At 35.3% G+C, this 13,610-nt stretch overlaps 1 long non-coding RNA gene across 1 annotated transcript; it reads left to right on the top strand.

Annotated features, from left to right (window-relative positions):
- The first annotated feature begins 6,148 nt into the window (after positions 1-6,148).
- On the top strand, positions 6,149-13,085 carry LOC127561639 (uncharacterized). Its single transcript, XR_007953503.1, has 2 exons — positions 6,149-6,702; positions 12,426-13,085. It is a non-coding gene; the product is annotated as an uncharacterized LOC127561639 (long non-coding RNA).
- The last annotated feature ends 525 nt before the right edge of the window (positions 13,086-13,610 follow it).

The following is a 13,610-nucleotide window of genomic DNA, read 5'->3' as shown; positions in this document are numbered from 1 at the left end:
ATCAGGGACAAACAAATCTTTAAAGTGATTAATAGTGTGGTATGAATTGATTGAATGTACTGAGATGAACGTCTATGGAAATTTTTTTTAAATGTCTTGTTATTTTTCGAAATTTACATGCTTCATAATCAAAGGAGAGCGTGGCTTCTAAATTACCATTGATGGGAAGATTGGAAGCATTTGTTGGTTGGCTGTTTGGATATGTTAGTGGTCTATGGTGATTCTTAAATGCCAATGTTTAAGAATAGTGCTAAAAAAAAAAAATTGAACAGAGAGCTGTAATAAACCCTGTAATGAGTAGAAGTCAGGGAAAGCTCTTTCATAAAAGGCATCACATAAATTAACTATTTAAAGAACAGGATTCTGAAATTCGGGGTGAGGATTGGCACTGACATAATAGGTGGGCTATTGAGTTTGGGGGAAGTATGACTTAGGTTTAGAAAGATAAATGGAAACCAGGGTTTTAAATGTCTGATTAAGAAATTTCCATTTTATCCCCGAAGCAATAGGGAGGTTTTTGAAGGTTTTTTAAAATCCTGGATCAATATGGTTATTGTTAATCTTCATAAGAAGTTTATTTTGTCAGCTATGTGAAGAATATATTTGAGAAAGGAGAAATTGGATTCATGGGGGGACCAGTTTGGGAGTTCTTCCAATAGTGTCTCAAGTGAGAGGTGATAGGGGTCTGAACTAGAATGGTAACTTAGTGAAAAGGGGAATTGATGCAAGAAATGCAGTGTAAGTAGGGTGAAGGAAGAGTAAAGGAAGATCAGGGTCATAGGTTACTGGACCGCAGGAGATTAGAAAGGAGAATTTTGAAAATGGGCACGTTTTTTGGCCAGGGGATGTGGGGAGTGGGATGGGGCAGGAGAGGGGGAAGCAGGGAGAAGAAGTGAGGACCACAAAGAATTGTTCTAATTTATCTCCTGTATATATGAAGAGTTTGATTTTTCTATGCCTTTGTAGACATGGTTAGTATGTATGTGTGTGTGTGTGTGTTTTTAATCTTTCTCTTGAATCTCTTAAAATTAAAAAAAATTTTTTCCCAATTACATGTAAACAATTTGAATCTTAATATGTAATTTTAATATTCTTTCCACCACTCGGAATAGCTTCTTGATTTAAGATGATTTAACAAGACTGAGAAAAGGGCACTTGTGGCATGTCCTGGAAACCAGAAATTTGGCACTTCAGAAAGGCGATGTGGACTAGCATTTCCCTGCAAAAATTTAAATCATTTGAATAGTATGTCCCCTCCTTTATACTGTCGGAAATTTTGGAGAATTAAATTTTGTAGTTTTTCAGCCTGAAGCTTTTCTTGTTCAATTACTCTGTGATAAAAAGAATAATCGAACATATTTATATTTATATTTTCTTGTCCCCAGCACCTTGATTTTAGGAGTGAGATGGATGTAGGGACCTGTAAACCAGCCTCTTATATCTCATAGAATAGGAAACCAAGACTCAAATTATGAGCCAATTCTAGGATCTGGAGTGCTTGAGTTAATTTTTCTTTTTTAGATTCTTAGGCAGGTCTCTTTATTTTTCTATGACATGTTGCATTATGATCCACCAAGAAGTTATTGATAAATTATAAAATCTTACATTTATATATATTTTTTATTTATTTTGTTTGAATTTATATATATTGTTTGAAAGTTTTCAAGGTGCTTTACTATATTATCTCATTTGATTCTCACAGTGATCCTGGAAAGTAGTTTTTATTATTATCTTCAGTTTACACTTGAGGAAATAGACTGAAGGAGGGTCTATCTTTCTTTTTTTTTCCCATTAATGATTTATTTTTTAAAATAGCTTTTTATTGATAGAACTCATGCCAGGGTAATTTTTTACAACATTATCCCTTGCATTCACTTCTGTTCCGATTTTTCCCCTCCCTCCCTCCACCCCCTCCCCCAGATGGCAAGTAATCCTTTACAAGTTGAATAGATTACAGTATATCCTGGATTCAATATACATGTGCAGAACCAAACAGTTTTCTTGTTGCACAGGGAGAATTGAATTCAGAAGGTATAAATAATCCGGGAAGAAAAACAAAAATGCAAGCAGTTTATATTCATCTCCCAGTGTTCTTTCTTTGGGTGTAGCTGCTTCTGCCCATCTTTGATCAATTGAAACTGAATTAGCTCTCTTTATCGAAGAGATCCACTTCCATCAGAATACATCCTCAAACAGTATCATTGTTGAGGTATACAATGATCTCCTGGTTCTGAGGGTCTGTCTTTCTAAAGATTGTACAGCAACCTCATTTGAAATAGGAACCCAGGACTTTCTGATTCTGAAGTGCCAATCTTTATTCTTTGCATCTCCCTGTCTCTCATAGAAAATGAATTTGTACCTTTAGTGAAATTTTGAATTTTAATATTAATGGGGGTTGGGACTGGACCTATTCATTGGGAGTATAAGGGACTCCTTCCAATTGAGGTTGGCATCTTTTTTTCAATTTATAACCTTAGAAGGTTGCCTAGCATTCCAGACCCACAAAACTCTAGAGCACCAACGAAAGCAAACTAAAATGTAATTGGGAAGTATTTAACAAAATAAATAAAAATACAGCATAACTTAAAATTAATTTGTGGTTTTGTAAGTCAATCTGTAGCCTTCAGAAGTACTGAAAAGTTAAGTCACATAGTTATATTGTCATAATGAATCTTTATGATCCCTTTCACTATTTTTATTAGTTATAGAAATGTAATATTTCTGGAAAGAAAGGTGTTAATACTAAAATACTGGGTGTCCAATTCTTTTTTTCTCTAATAGGATCCAAGTTTATTGGTGTTATATGGAGCACACACTATGGCCTTTGTTCTTTCCATAACAAATCTCATCTAAAAAAGAGATTTTTAGAGTTTTTCAGGCTTTTTAGAGACCATTTTGAACAATGTCTTCCATCTTTCTCTGTTAAGCCTATGTACACTTTCATGTGACTGGTTGAAGGATTGACGCCTTTGTCCCTGTGATCCATCACCTAGAAGGATCGAAGGTTAGGGAGAATTACAGGAATTGATTAAAAATTCACAAGTTCAGTCAAACTTGCCTGTGACTCACTGTTGTGCATCTTGGAGAATTTTCCATGATGTGGTTCTGCTCTTTTTGCTGTTCTGAAGAGAACCAGTCTAGTCTGTAAGCCAAATTAGAATTATTTTGAATCTCCAGACAGTGTAGACAGATGGTTTAACCTAAACTGAGATAGTTCTTTTCTGCGCCTCCTCCCTCTCCCCTCACTCTTCCATCCCTTCTCCTTGTCCACTTGGACATTTCCACAAGGATAATTAGCTTTCCTTAGCTTTTCAGAATTGTAAATCTTTTTTCAATCTTCTTGTCTGTCTCCCTACTTTTTCTTTCACCTAGTGTAATTTCAAAGTGTTCCTTTTGTATTTGAGCTTCTTTTTATAACTGCAAGATTTCCTTGTGTTTTTCCTGTAAACTATAAACACTTGGAATGTGGTTTTGTTGCTATTTGGGCTCTACCAGTGATTTCACTGGTACAGGTTAACTCTTGGTGAAGAGACTTCTGCGGATGAGCAGTTGTTTGAAACTTATATTAAAAAGTCTTAGCTAGTTGTTGCCAGGGTTAGTAAAAAGTGGATTGCCCAGGACCTCACAGCTGGAGTTTTGAACTTGAACCCAGTTTTTTGACTCAAAGGCCGACTCTATTCTGGCAGAATTCCTTTAAGAAGTTGTATTTGCCTATTTGATTAATGATCTTTTTAAAAAAAATCAGCTAGCTTCATAAAATGATCCTGTGTTTAATCTCAGATGGATGTGCTCATACTTGGAAACCTGCGTTGCAGGTATGTATATGTGTATTTTGACATTTAAATTGAAAAAAAAATTGCAAGTATTCTTTTTGTCCTTCCCCCCAAAACAAACAAACAAACAAACAAAACAAAACTAAGGGAAAAAGAAATACAGAATTCTTGTATTACATACACATAGTCAAATAAAATGTTCACACATTACACATCAGTTACAAACAAAAAGAAACTTCATCATTTTGCCTAATCATTCATCTGTCAAGAGGTCCATTCTTTCTCACCAATCTACTGTGATCATAACTGACCATTTAGCATATCAGTTTTTTAAATCTTTATGTAATGGCATAAGTTGATTTGGTTCTGCTCACTTCATTCTTGATTGCTATATCCCAGTGTTATTTCTGTGTTTCTGAAATTAATCCTTTTCCTCATTTCTTATTGTATGGTAGTATTCCATTGATAATGTCATGCCTCGGTTTTGCTGAATTGTAATCCCTAAAAAAGTTCAGACCCAGTCAGTTCAAGGCTTCCCATGGAGACCTGATCTCCAATCTCTAATCTTGCTTTCAGACTCATACCTCACGGGGGCCTCCAGAAATGTGATGCTGGAGAAACTGAGGGAAGACAGATTAGAGGTTTTTAATATTTTAATAGTGGAGAATTTGGACTAGCAAAGCCATGCTAGCCATAGCTAGCCAACTGGATTGGACTCTTGTCTCAAAGCATCCAGCAACCAGCAAGTAATGCCAGAGACCAGCACTTGGGGAGACAAAGGCAAGGGGGGCAGAGCCCTGGGTGAGTAGAAATCGCAGGAAAGGACCATAGAGTCTGATAAGTTGGGAGTGAAGAAGGTGGTCCAGCAGGAAGCAGGAAGTCCGAAGCCCTAATTATCTTAGTCCAATTGCCAATGAGGGAGTCGGGGGGTGCCACCAGGGAAACTGGGGCATTGTACTATATATCATGATTAATCCAGCTATTCCAAATTGATTTCCAGAATAATAGTACTCATCCACAGCTCTGCCAGTGGTATGTGTGTGCTTGCTTACTGCAAAATGCTGCCACTTAATTTGACTATTGGCAGTAGGGTAGAATGCATGGAGGAAAACGTGCCTTCTGAGTTAGTATTACTTAGTTCTCAAGCTTTGGCTCCTGTGGCGGGTTGCTGTATTACAGCTATTCCCTTGGGAAGCAGTCTTATCTAAATTAGACCTAGTTCCTGCCTTCTAGAAGCTTGGTTGTACTTCAGGCCTTTGAATTCCTTGGAAGAGACTACTTGGGGTTATTTGCTGTAGAACAGTTATTTTTACTACATACAGAGTCCAGGTATTTCTTTTGCATTCTACTGAAAGTACAAGTGGGTAATTATTGATTTCTCACTGGTGCTTCTTGTTTTGTCTGGGGCTAACAGAAATGCTGGAGAGATTACCAAATAGAAAAACATTTCTGACTTGAATACTAAAAAAATAAAAATAAAAGAAATAAAACAACTCAAAACTCTGTCTTCACTTAAACACTTTAAACACTCTTGGCCCCTAAAGTTGGGAGCTTGGCTGGTTAAATCCACCTAATGGCCAAATTCTTAATTTCAGAATTTTGAGTTGGTGTTGTCCCATGAATGCTCATCACAACTCTTGCCTTCACTATCCTTGTAACCTTTACAAAATGAGTTTTATAAAAAAGTGTTGTGGTTATTTGGTGAGAATTGCAACTAAGTTAAGTGAATGAATAAATTAGTTTTTAATAGCATGTTTTTCCAGAATAAGTTGTTTTATGAAATTGTTTTTACAATTCTTAGTTCTGAGCACTTGCTTTACTAATCATTTTGTATTTGAATTCAGATCTTCGACCCCACAGTCATTGCTCTATCCACTGCACCACTTAGTTGCCCTTTATATTTCTTTAATTATTAGTGATTTGGAGTATATTTCTGATAGCTGGAATTTCTTCCCGTGAGTATTACCTTTTCATATTCATATTCACATTCATATTCAAGTTCCTATACTTTGACCATTTATTGCCATTATCTCAGTGAGAGAGAGTAAGACTGATCACTTTGTAACTATCTCACTTTAAATCCAGTTCACCCAAAAAATCGGTCCATCACACTATTCTCTTTGAAAACAAAGAACAAATAGCAACAATATGTATATCTAATTTGCCAAAAATATAGGTTCAGTGTATGGGAGAGGAAAATTAATGTAGTTTGTATCCATAGCCTTAGGTTTTAATGCTTAATAGATTTAATTTTTAAAAAAGTTGTCTTGTAGTTTATATTAATTTCTTCATTGTCTTCAGCATCTGCTTTTAAGTCAATAATTTCTTGTAATAGTAAAGATCTGAAATTTTGAATGATTAGGAATTAAGTTGGCTGGTTTTAAGGAGTTGAATTGAAGCCTGTCGTTGAAAGCTATTCAGGAAATATTAAATAATTAGCATAGGATCTTTTGCTTATCTGCATCAGAACATGTACACATATAATGGTAAATGATAAATAATTTGGCTGATATCTGAAAAGGTCAAGTCCAAAACCCTAATCCAGGGGAGAGTCTTGGCATTTTGGTCTATGGGGAATATGGCTTCACTTAACTCTGAAATCTTGGACTCTTAATGATTGGGAGTTAGTTTATTGCTTATGTGATAGGTATCAGTGTATATATGAGATTTACCTGATAATTTCTACGTATACAATTTATATTGTATTAGTGTTTCTTGAAAGGGAACAAATGGAATAGAAATAGTTAAGAAAAGTAGGAAACTCCCACATCTTTGTACAATGAGGAGATCTGGTTCATATAGATAAGGTTTAAAAAAAAAAAAAACAGAAGCATTCTACATGTGAAGACTTGGTGAATGGTCTTTTCCATCTTTTGTCTCTAATGGACTTGTGCCCTAATAGGAATTGAACAGTTGTCCAATATAATTGGTGAGCATTTTACTCCTAGTAAAATGTGGTTTGAGGTTGAGAAGAACTTGTACCATGTACAGTGCTTTTATTAATAGTGATCTTGTCTAATGGTGGTTACTTTTTTCTTTGCTTTAATTGGGAATCTTAGGCCCATACAGCTTTAGTTGTATTGGTTAGCCATTTCAAAGAAAGACTTGTTGGTGTGGAGATTATGAATATTCTTAAGTGACCTTCTGACCTGGTAAGGAAATCTATTTTTGGAAAAGTTTCTATGAGGGATATGTCTTGTTTTGACAACCGCCCATTCTAGTTTTTAATGTATTTCATGACTAAAAATTGGTGATTTCATTAATTTTTAGTGTTTTGGGGAAAGTTTTATTATAACTTCTACATTAAAGTTTTGATTGGATTTTGTTTTATTTGGCATGCCATCTAAAATTTTATTACATGATTCACATGAATATTTGGAGAGGAAAATTTATTATTATTTAGAGCTGTGGAAAGGTTGCTTTCTTTGCTATTTTATTTACTAGCAAGAATCTAAGAAAAGCATACTTTATGCATAGTTGCTTAAAATAGCATTGAACATGTTTTTTTTTTTTTTAATTTGTAAGGACTTTTTTTTGTGTGTGTTTTGTGTTTTATTGTGTACATGTAAACATAAGAAAGGAAATGCCTTCATTTTTTTCTCTACTCTTCCAAAAGGAGTAGTGTTTGGTGGTTGAGGCTTATTTCCAATTTTTTTTTTTTTTTTATAGTGGAGAGATCTTTTCCTTTATCCCTTTGTTATTTTTTTTTGACATAGCTTTTTATGCTGAATGAATGAACTGTGCAACTTCTATCTCTGGGACCAATTCAGAATATTTTCAAATATTTAACATATTCAGCTGTGTAAGTGCTTTACAGGTTATTTTCTTTTAGATGTCCTTAGAACTCAGCAATATTTTATTGCTACTTTTTTGGTTTGGCTACATCTGGAAACTTCCCTTCTTACCCAGAAGTTCCTCTTATTTTACTGGCTTTTCAAGATTCTCACACTCTTTTTAGAGGAGAAAGCTTAGACGACTGTTTGACAGTTGCTAGGAAATGGTTTTGAACGGTGACATCTGTTTCTGGAAAGGAAGCAGGCCATTATTGTTCCTACCAAGTCCCTCCTCCCTCTTCCCTTTAATGAATCTCTAGTTAGGCATAAGCTGGTTCATGAACTGGGGAAAGGGCAGTGCTTGGTATAAAAAACAACCAAGTACCCCAAACTCAACAAAATCTTGAAACTGTATCCATTGTAGGAAGATAATATTCCATTATATTCATATGCCATAACTTATTCAGCCCAATTGATGGCTATCCACTCAGTTTCTGATTCCTTGCCATAAATTATGTTGTTGATAAAAATTATACATATACAATTTTATTTTAGGCAATTAGGGTTAAAGGACTAGTACAACTAGAAAGTGTTAAATTTCTGAGCCTGTATTTGAACTTGAGTCCACTTGACTCCAGGACCAGTGCTCTACCCACTGTGCCATCTCATTGCCCCATATACAATTATTTTTGACATTTCCCATATTGTGAAAGTAAAAAAAAAGGGGGGGGGGTGTAAAAAAAAACATGAGAAATAAAAAGCAATGAAAAATAGGTGAAAATAGTAAGTTTTGATCCACATTCAGTCTCTCTAGTTCTTCCTCTAGATGTGGATGACATTTTCCATCTATTGGAATTGTCTTGGATCACTGTATTGTTGAGCTAAATGTATCATAGCTGATCATCATGTAATTTTGTTGTTATTATGTATACTGTTCACCTAATTATGCTCACTCCATTCATCATCAGTTGGTTGATCTCTTTAGTTTTTTCAGAAGTCAACCTGCTCACATTTTCTTGTAGAACAATAATATTCCATTATATTAATGCGCCCTAACTTATTCAGCCATCCCCCAACTAATGGGAATCCACTCAGTTTCTAATTCTTTGCCATAAAGTATATTGTTTGGAACTTTTTGAGGCTTCTCTTTCCATTTTTACTGCCATCTCCTGTAATTGAAAAGGCTAGTCTTTTAAATTTTTGAAGTCTCAGGTTCAGATTCCAAAAGATCTGACCTTCTGACCTCCCTTCTTATTTTCTAGAATATTAAAGGAGGGGAAAGAAATAATAGAGGAATAGGATTCAGAGTATCTGAGACTTGGGGGGGAGAGGGGAGAAGGGGAAGAACAGTGGAGATGTGCCAGAAAGTCTGAGGTACTAATATGCAGTCACAGCAGTCTTCAGAGACCATAACACAGTCTCTAGTCTTTGTCTTGCTCACAAAAGACCCTAAAGTTTTTCATGGAATAGAAGGGGGACAGATACTTTAAGAAATGACTGGAAGAAATTAAAAGGGCAGGTCTTCTGAATGTGAATTATTTTTATAGATGGACAAATCCTTCCCATTAACATCTATTTTGTGTGTGTTTCTTTTTAATGTCTCATGGGAGGGAGTTGTGATTAAGATGTTTAGCCTGTGTGCATGCAAACTTGCAGGAGACACACACACACACACACACACACACACACACACATTTATATAGCAGGGATAAGCCAATCCATACATTCCTATTCTATGGTTTTGTATGTGGTAACAAGATTAGATGGTGAAATGTCATCTGTAATTTTTCTTTTTTACTGTACTGTTAGTGAGATTGTTCAGAAACAATTTCCATATTTATATTTTGCCTTTCTTCCTATATAGAGAATAACTCATTAAGTATTCCTTTGATTTGGCTTCCTTTCTGGATTTAAGCTAAAAGTTCTCCTTCCTTTCTTCTGCCTTCTTTCTCTTTCTCTCTCTAAATAATATACATATACATTTTTCATTTATTTAATATTTCCCCAGTTATATTTCATAGATACTGATTACATGCTTAATTGTAGCCTTTAATAAAATAATAAAATGTACACAGCAGAGAACAAAAGAAAACCAAAAAACAAGGAAGCAAAAAAAAGCTGGGCAGCTTTAAAAACAACATAGTATTTATAACAGGCTTTCATGGGGTGGATATTTATTGTTTTATAATGAGTCCTCATGCTTTTCTGTATACATAGCTAATTTAAAAAAAAGCAAAATAAATATACCACCAAACATATTATAGTAGTACTAATTGTTCATTAGTATCACAGGAGATATATGTATATACATATCCTTAAAGTTAACATGATTTAGCTAATAATAATGCAAGTTCAATTTAGGAAGTGAAGTGAGGTCATTGTCCAACTAAATGTATTGTGAATGGGTACTTACAGAAACTTTTACCACAGAAAAGATCAGAGTTGCTAAAAGATATAAGCAGAAATGATATCTCAGGTTAAGACTTGGGAGAAGAGGCAAGAAGAAAGATAAATGAGAAAATCCAAAGCAATAATGGGGGTACTAGGGGAAGGGAAGAGAAGAGAGGAAAAAACAAAAAAAGAAGAGGGGCTACAAAGAGAAAAAGAAAAGAAAGGAAAGGATAGAGAGAGAATCAGAAACATGGAGTGCCAGGATACAAATAGTGTTATATAGTATTTTCTCTGCTGCTGTTGTCTCTTCCTGTCCTAGTACAAGAATAGATAGCATTGAGACCTCGGCCCAAGACAATGACAAGTTTCCCTGAAGAGCAATAGGGAATGGACCCAGCATTTAAGGGAAGAATGGCAGCCAGGAAGCAACTGTGGTTCTTGGCTAGTCATTGATAGGAACATGCCAATCTGGCAAGCTCATAGCAGAAGGGTGTATCTACTGTACTTTCTCCTTCAGGATATTGAGATAGATGTGAAAATTCTTGGAGCTTTTCTGAAGGCAGGCAAATAGATTTGTAAAACATTTAAGAAAAGCATTAATGAGAAAGACAAGCAGACGCAGATTGTATGAATACATTAAATACAAAAGAATAAGAGCCCGAATTAGGCGGCAAAGGTTTCTTTACCCTCTCTGAGATCAGCTAGGCCCAAGTAAGGTGAAGATACTTGTCCAAAATCACATGGTTTAAGTGGCAGAACCAGGATCTGAACCCAAGAAATAGGAATTTCCATTCAAAGCTGGTAGTAGCATTCATATTGGTGGTAACATTCAAAGAACATATAAAGAAAAATTTCTCTATGGTTCCTCTGTTCATCTATCTAAAATAAGGATAGGAAGGAATATAAAGTTTTTAAGAATGCAAAGTTTCTGGCAAAAGTACAAATGGAAGAAAAAAACCCAGTACTTTTAAACAAAATATATGTGTACCATCCATGTCTACTCTGAACTCCACACGATGAAAAATTCCTATGTGTACCCAGAGAAGGAACTGATTGTGTCTGAATACAGACTGAAGCATCTCTCTCTCTCTCTTTCAAGTTTGACCTCATACACTTATTACCTGGGCAAGCCATTTAACTTTGTAAAATGAGCTGCAGAAGAAAGTGGCAAACTATTCCAGCATTTTTGCCAAGAAAATTCTAAATGAGTCATTGTTGGACACAATTAAAACAGTTTAACAGCAACAAGTCATTTGAGTTATCCAAGAAGGTGAAATGATAACTAATTCATCATTTATCTGATTTGTTATAAAAATGCATCACATGACCCTTCTCCATTGCTAGGTAGAGCATTTATTGTGTACTAGGATGTTGATGAAACTACACTCTTTATATGACCTTAAAGGAGGTAAATTCTAGCCAAACAAGGTTAGTTTTTAGTATATACTCAGTGCCATATAGAATTTCCTGTATGACAACTCACATAAGCATTTTCCAAGCTTGATTTTAATCAGTATGATTTGAAAGCAAGTGACATTTGTTTACTGATATCTGTACTCTCTTGTTTTAAATTTAAACATGGTTGTGTCCCATGTAATAACCAGTAGAGTATAAAGGAAATAACCAAAATGATTTTTTTGGTACTTAATTGTCACCCATAGATTTTCTTAAAACTTAAAGTATTTCCTGTTTTCATGAGTTTTTCAATCCAAAGAGTTTTTAATAACTTTGCAAATGTTCTTTTTTAACATTGATTTTATATGTAGTAGGAGGCTAATTTTAAATTTTTTTAAGAAGACAGTTGCCTAAAAGGCACTTGTTATATCTAGTCTGGATCTTTAAGATCGAGTCCAAAGATCTAAGGGAGCTCAGACAAAAATCTATGTCTAGGTTCTTTTCACTGTCCCATGTTGTCTTCTGTAGGATATGAGAACTATTTTATTGGTAGGAGAGGAAGGGAGAGACAAAGACAAAAATGAAGAAGTCAGAAGGAATTCCATAGAATGCTTATTGGAGATGGCAATAGTTTAATTTGACTGGAGTGCAAGAATAGCAGATGTGTGGAAGTAGGGAAACTGCTAAATTTTGGAAGACTTTGAATTCCAGGTTGAGAAGTATAAGCTTACATTTGGTACATGGTAGGTCTGTCATCTGAAAGGTGTCGACTGGTCATATGAATAAGATTTTATTAAAGGAAGATTGAGGGCTAAGGAGAGGAAGAAGATCTTTTAGGTGACTTCACTGAAATGATAGGGAGAGGAGGGTGTGGATGCAATGGGTTTTGAAGATCTGACAATGATTACACTTACGTGAGAAATATGAGGAAAAAGGAGAATTCTAAAGTCATTCCAGGCTCTCAAAACATGAGAGATTAGGCGATTGGACAGTTCTTTCTAGTCCAGTCATTTCAGGCATGTCCTACTCTTCACAACTCTGTTTGCAACTTTCTTGTAAAGATAGTGGAGTAATTTGTCATTTTCTTTTCCAGTTCATTTTACAGATTAGCCAGAGTCACTTAACAAAGTGAGATAACCAGAGGCCAGATTTGAATCCAGGAAGATGACCCTGACTACCAGGACTGGCACCACTCGTTTGCCAATAGATAATACCATTTGAAATACACATTGCAGTGATGGTACAGAGACACAAAGGACAGTTTTTGTCCTCACAGAGCTGGAGCTGGGGTCCAGGCTCCAAGCACAAATTTGGGGTTATCTATTTAGAAATGTAGTTGAAGCTATGGAAGGTCATGAGGTAGTGCCTTCTCTTATCTCTCCAGCCAAAATACAGAAGTTTGGGACCAAAATGAAGCAAAGAGCCCAAGAAGCAATGGTGATACCAAGGAAGAGCTAGGAGAAGGGGCACAGGGTCAGGAAAGAGATGGCTCAAGCCAAACATTGCTGAGACCACTTGTTTAATATTTCTAGGGGGTCTTTAATCTCAAAGACACTTCGCATTCTCTCCCATGTTATAATTCAGATTTTATTCACTCCCCTTATTCCTCTATAATTATCATGTATGTTGTCAAAATCAAACTGAAGGATGAAGGAATTTGTCAAACACTGTTTATTCCACTAGTGAAGATTTCTTTCACCAGAGAGGCTTCCTCATCAACTAATCAAAAACTAATAAAAATGTTTTTAGAGAACATTGCCTGGTTGATTTCATGTTCTCTTTAGAAGGAAGCACATATTTCCATGGGATGGACCTTAGCATTTATCTAAAATGTTTCTCTACCCAAAATAGTCTTCCCCTTGGTCTTCTATAAAATAACTAGCCAATATCCTACAGGCTTTTTTCGACATCTTAAACTAAACTATTTTGCGGGAGTCAGTATAACATTTATAACATTAGGATATTTATTTCTTTAATTATATCTCTTTCTTGCAACACTTCCTGGTTCTTATTCTATTTCTTGGACCAAAAGTTTGACATGAGATTTTGAGTAATTAATTTCTTACAACATATTTACACTCACCTATATCAATGTAGATATTTGTTAGCATTTTGGTACTGTTGAAGATATTTTGGGGGATTTAGAGGCAGCTGGATGGAGCACTGGGCTTGCAATCAATAAGATGACCTGGTTTCATCCAGAACTCTTCTTTATTGAATTGCATCTTCTAGATGACTTCAGCTCTCCCAGGCAATAGACAAGGTTTTTATATATGAG

This window comes from Antechinus flavipes, chromosome 1 (assembly GCF_016432865.1).
Source record: "Antechinus flavipes isolate AdamAnt ecotype Samford, QLD, Australia chromosome 1, AdamAnt_v2, whole genome shotgun sequence".
NCBI lineage: Eukaryota > Metazoa > Chordata > Mammalia > Dasyuromorphia > Dasyuridae > Antechinus > Antechinus flavipes.
The sequence above is the reverse complement of the archived record's forward strand: the minus strand, read 5'-3'. Positions and strand labels throughout refer to the sequence as shown.